This window comes from Theropithecus gelada, chromosome 19 (genome assembly GCF_003255815.1).
Source record: "Theropithecus gelada isolate Dixy chromosome 19, Tgel_1.0, whole genome shotgun sequence".
Lineage (NCBI taxonomy): Eukaryota > Metazoa > Chordata > Mammalia > Primates > Cercopithecidae > Theropithecus > Theropithecus gelada.
Genome location: NC_037687.1, coordinates 5,326,368 through 5,332,699, shown reverse-complemented (window position 1 = coordinate 5,332,699; position 6,332 = coordinate 5,326,368).

The window sequence follows — 6,332 nt, the reverse complement described above, 5'->3', positions numbered from 1 at the left end:
GCTGCAGTGAGCCATGATCGTGCCACTGCATTTCAGCCTGGGTGCTAGAGTGAGATCCTGTCTTTTTTTTTTTTTTTGAGACGGAGTCTCGCTCTGTCGCCCAGGCTGGAGTGCAGTGGCAGGATCTCAGCTCACTGCAAGCTCCGCCTCCCAGGTTCACGCCATTCTCCTGCCTCAGCCTCCAGAGTAGCTGGGACTACAGGCGCCCGCCACCTCGCCCGGCTAGTTTTTTGTATTTTTTAGTAGAGACGGGGTTTCACCGGGTTAGCCAGGATGGTCTCGATCTCCTGACCTTGTGATCCGCCCGTCTCGGCCTCCCAAAGTGCTGGGATTACAGGCTTGAGCCACCGTGCCCGGCCGAGATCCTGTCTTAAAACAAAACAAAATGATACTCACTTCTTACACAGCTGCATAGTAGTCCACTGAGGGAATAAGGCAGACTTTTTTTTTTTTTTGAGACAGTTTAGCTCTTGTCACCGAGGCTGGAATGCAATGTATCGATCTCTGCTCACTGCAACCTCTGCCTCCTACGTTCAAGTGATTCTCCTGCCTCAGCCTCGCAAGTAGCTGGGATTACAGGCGCCCACCACCACGTCCGGCTAATTTTTGTATTATTAGTAGAGATGGAGTTTTATCATGTTAGCCAGGCTGCTCTCAAACTCCTGACCTCAGGTGATCCACCCACCTTGGCCTCCCAAAGTGCTGGGATAACAGGCTTGCGACGCCATGTCTGGCCCAGACTATTCATTTTTTTATCGTGGTAAATTACACACATAATAGAAACTTTACTACTTTATCCATTTAAAAATGTTCAGTGGAGCTGGGCATGGTAGCCAACATGGTGAAACCCCATCTCCACTAAAAATACAAAAAAAAAAAAAAAAATTAGCCAGGCATGGTGGTGAGCACCTATAATCCCAGTTACTCGGGTGGCTGAGGCAGGAGAATCGCTTGAACCTGGGAGGCGGAGGTTGCAGTGAGCCGAGATCGCGCCATTGCACTCCAGCCTGGGCAGCAGAGTGAGACTCTATGTCAAAATAAATAAATAAAATAAAAATAAAAATGTTCAGTGGCATTAAAGTGCATTCACAATGTTGTTCAATATCACCACCATCTACTTCCAAATCATTTTTATCACCCCAAACTCTGAACTCCTGAAGCAATACCTTCCTGCTTTCCTCTCCCGAGCCTCTACACTACTGTCTGTCTTGATTAATTTGCCTATTCTAGACATTTCGATAAGTGGAATCATACAGTCTTTGTTCTTTTGTGTCTGGCTTCTCTCACTGAGCATAACCTTCTCAAGGTTCACCCACATTGCAGTGCGGATCAGAACTTCCCTTATTTTTTTTTTTTCCTTTTGAGACAGAGTCTCACTCTTCCACCCAGGCTGGAGTGCAGTGGCACCATTTCCGTTCATTGCAACCTCTGCCTCCCGGGTTCAAGTGATTCTCCTGCCTCACCCTCCCGAGTAGCTGGGATTACATGCACCCACCACCACGCACAGCTAAGTTTTGTATTGTTAGTAGAGACAGGGTTTCGCCATGTTGGCCAGGCTGGTCTCGAACTACTGACCTCGAGTCATCTGCCTGACTCGGCCTCCCAAAGTGCTGGGATTACAGGCGTGAGCCACCACGCCTGGCCAGAACTTCATTCCTTTTTATGACTGAGTATATTCCATGGCATGCATGGACCACCTTTAGCTTATTCATCCATCCGTTGATGGACAGTTAGGTTGTTTCCAGCTTCTGAAAATTGTGAATCAAGCTGTTATGAATATGTGTGTACCAGTTTTTGTTTGAACACTTGTTTGAAATTCTTTTGGGTATTATATGGAACCAGACAGATCTTACAAATTTTTCTTTCTCTCTCTCCTTTTGCTTTGAGACAGGGTCTTTCTTTGTCACCCAGGTTGGAGTGCAGTGGTGCGATCTCTGCTCACTACAACTTCCACCCGCCAGGCTCACACGATCCTTCCGCCTCAGCCGCCCGAGTAGCTGGGACCACAGGTGTGTGCCACAGTGCTTGGCTAATTTTCTTTTAATTTGTTTTAGAGATGGGGTCTTGCTATGTTGCCCAGGCTGGTCTCATACTCCTGGCCTCAAACAACCCTCCCACCTCAGCCTCCCAAAGTGGTAGGATAACAGGTGTGAGCTACCACACCTGGTCTAATTGTTGTTGTTGTTGTTGTTTTCTTGTTTAGAAACAGGTTCTTGCCCCGTTGCCCAGGCTGGAGTACAGTGGTGCGATCATAGCTCACTGAACCCTCTGACTCCTGAGCTCAAGTGGTCCTCATGCCTCAGCCTCTCAAGTCACCAGGACTACAGGTGTGTGCCACCACACCCGGCTAATGTTTTAATTAAAATCAGAGTATTTTAATCATTCCCCATGGGTGAACATCTAGGTTGTTTCCATTTTTGCTATTGGAGACAATATTGCCGTAAACGCTCTTGGTGGCTCTGTGCCTTGGGCAAGTCATTCGTGCCTCAGTTTCCCCATCTGTAAAATGGGGCTAGTAATAGGATTGTAGGAGGATTAAATGTGGGAACTGTAATAAAGGGCTCCAAATGGGGCCCATTACACATTAAGTGCTTAATTAATGTTAGTTCTCCTGGAAAATGTGAAAGCACCTCTTCCGCCCACCCTTTTCCAGAATATTGACTTTCGTGGCAGAGAGGAGAAAATGGGTCACGTGGAGCGGGGAGGACAAAGGCTGTTATTTCCCCTGGATGACACCAACCCAGGTGGCCACACAGGGTCTGGCACACACAGGGAAACAGTAGTACCAACTCTTACATGTCACAGACCCGTGGATGAGTGGGCTGGGCATGTGTCCAGGCTGGGATGCGGCGGCTACGATTTGTTGGCTATTATAAGCCCATCTGTCTTCTCTCACAGGCTGCAGCCCAGGAGCTGCAGGGACACAGGTGGGGGACACAGAGGCCACAGTGACATCTGTACCCTGGGCCTCTGCTTAGACCCAACTCATCAATCCCAGAAAGACAGAGCTCAGAGAGGCAGCCAGAGGTGGACCAGGCAGGAGTCACTGAGGCCACTGAAGGACAGAGCTGAGCCTATGTGAATGAATTTGCTGATCGGTTTGCTTGCTTATTCCTCCATTCATTTATTAGGCACCTGCTGTGTGTCTGGTGCTGTTCTAGGTGCTGGTGAAACAGCAAGGAACAAGATGGCCAATTGTGGGCTCACAGTTTGATGGTTCATAGACCCATTTGACAGACGAACAAACTGAGGCTCAGAGATGGGCAGGGAACTGGGGAGGAATATGAACTTTATGGAGAGAGCACAGGAGGAGGCCCATGGAAGGGTTTGGAGAAGGGGTGGCCTTATCTGATTCCAGTTTGTTGTTGTTTGTTTGTTTGTTTGTTTTTGAGACAAAGTCTCTGTCTCCCAGGCTGGAGTGCAGTTGTGCAATCTTGGCTCACCGCAACCTCCGCCTCCTGGGTTCAAGCGATTCTCCTGCTTCAGCCTCTCAAGTAGCTGGAATTACAGGCACCCACCACCATGCCTGGTTAATTTTTTATATTTTTGGTAGAGACAGGGTTTCACCATGTTGGCCAGGCTGGTCTCCAACTCCTGACCTCTGGTGATCCACCCACCTCGACCTCCCAAAGTGCTGGGATTACAGGCGTGAGCCACCGTGCCCAGCCACATTCGTGTTTTTAAATGTTCATCTGGCTGCTGAGTGGAGGGCACAAAGTCCGAGTGGTGTGTGGGAGTAAAGTCAGGGGGCTGGGAAGGAGCTGGGGGTGTCTGGGAATAGCACATCTCCCCACTGGTCCCGAGGCTGAGTGAACCCTGCCTCACTCTGTACTATTTTTTGTTTGTTTTTCTGAGACTGAGTCTTGCTCTGTCACCCAGGCTGGAGTGCAGTGGTGCGATCTCGGCTCACTGCAACCTCCACCTCCTGGGTTCAAGTGATTCTCCTGCCTCAGCCTCCTGAGTAGCTAGGATTACAGGTGTGTGCCACCATGCCTGGCTAATTTTTGTATTTTTAGTAGAGACCGGGTCTCACCACGTTGGTCAGGCTGGTCTCAAACTCCTGACCTTGTGATCCACCCACCTTGGCCTCCCAAAGTGTTGGGATTACAGGCGTGAGCCACTGCGCCCAACCCGCCATTCTATACTTTTATTGTTCTCCAAAGAGAAAAGTCTTTGGAGAAAAGTCTCCAAAGTCACCTCTCGGTCAGGGGTCAGGCACCAGCAAGATGCTGTTGAGGCGTCCACTTCTCCCTCAGCTCTCCGAGCTCCCTCCAATCCATGCCAACTCACAAAGAAGGCAGAGTGGTCCCAGCCACCTGCAGACATAAATGTTGATGATGGGACATCAGGCCAAGTGCTGGAAGCAGCCAGGCATGGGACAGTCCCCACTCAGGCTGGCAAGGAGCATCTTTGCAAGTCCAGGTGGACAGGGAGGTGAGCGGATGCCAGGCGTGTGGACCTCCTCCCCAGGAGAGTCCCAAGCCAAATGGTCCCTGTGTCCATTTTGCTTCATGCACACCACCACCAGGTGGGGGCATGTCTGTGGCAGCGCTGGGGACAAACCCCAGGTGCAAGATGCAGCTGAGGGTGTCTGCCAGGTCTTGAGGGCAGAATTGGAACCAACCTTGGAGCTGGAGCTGGAAATAAAACTGATTTAGCTTCAGACCCTGGGCCGCAGTGAGGGGACCCTGGAGAGGCCACTATCAACCACAGCAGAATCTTACTGCATGCTGGATACTTAAAACTATTTGCAGAAGAACTCTGTGTAGGTTACATTTCTGTTCCCTCTTTGCAGAGGAGAAAAAATGAAGCACAGAGATGAGAAGCCACATGTCCAAAGTCACACAGGGAGAAAGCAGTCCAGCCAAGACTGGAACCCCTGACTGTCTGAGTCTGGGAGCCATCCTACTGCCCCCTGTAGGAGGGTGTGGAGGACTTTCTCTGAGGCGAAGCAGCTACTTAACCCTGGGAAAGCAAATGTATAACAAACAGACCACCAGGGTCCAGTCCATGGTAAATGGCAGGCATCACTAATCAATAACAGAACTCTTTCCCAGGGAGTCAAGACCCAGGCATCACTAATAGATTGCAGCACTCCTTTCCCTGCAGAACTGAGACACAGGCTAAGAATCCTTCTTAACACGGTCCTAAACAGCTGTTAAATACTTCTCATCAATGAGCTGGTTGTGCCATTGGGGTCGTTGGATAAATACAGGCTGACTTTTAACTTTTGAGGAAACGTTGCTCCTTCATGTGCTAGATCGACATAGCCACACATGGAATCCCTTCCCTGTTAAAAAATTCCTCTGGGGCCGGGCGCAGTGGCTCATGCCTGTAATCCCAGCACTTTGGGAGGCCGAAGCGGGTGGATCACCAGAGGTCAGGAGTTCAAAACCAGCCCGGCCAACATGGTGAAACCCCGTCTCTACTAAAAAGACAAAAAATTAGCCGGGTGTGGTGGCAGATGCCTGTAATCCCAGCTACTCGGGAGACTGAGGCAGGAGAATCGCTTGAACCCAGGAAGCAGAGGTTGCAATGAGCCGAGATCACGCCATTGCACTCCAGCCTGGGTAAGAACAGCGAAACTCCGTCTCAAAAACAAACAAACAAACAAACAACAACAACAACAAAAGAAAGAAGTAAGGAAGGGAAGGAGGGAAGGAGGGAGGGAGAGAAGGAGGGAGGGAGGAAGGAAGGAGAGAAAGAGAGAAAAGAGAGAAAGAAAAAGAAGAAAGAGAAAGAAAAAACAAAGAAAGAAAGAAAGAAAGAAAGAGAAAGAAAGAAAGAAAGAGAAAGAGAGAAAAAGAAAGAAAGAATCATATAGGCTCAGCCTGTTTGTATAACCTGGGTGGTGACAGCCACCCAGGTCCAATCTGTTGAGACCAGAGGGTGAGGTCACATAGTGAGTGAGGCAGCTCGTGATGTGTCAGAGGGACAGAGGGTCAAGAAAATCCCCATGGGCTAGACAAACACCCTAGCAGGGGTATTATGGAAGCAACAATAAAAAGAGTAAGAACAGCTAATAATAACAGCAACCCATCAGAGCTACTATTAGCGTGTCAAGTATTAAAATATTCTCTACGTTTGGCAGATGGGGAAACTGAGGCCCAGCGAGGGGGTGATATGTGCCCAAGGTCATGCAGTGAGTACCCTGGGAAAAGAGACATCCGTGCAAGACCTGGCTCAGACAAGACCTTTGCATGTAACAGACTAGGAGGGAGAATCCTCTTCTCATGGGAGTCCAGCCTTCCCGTGTCCTAGGAGAGTCTCAAGGACAACCCCTCCCCACAGCAGCGCTCATCCTGTGTGACCTTCACTGAATCTTGGCATGA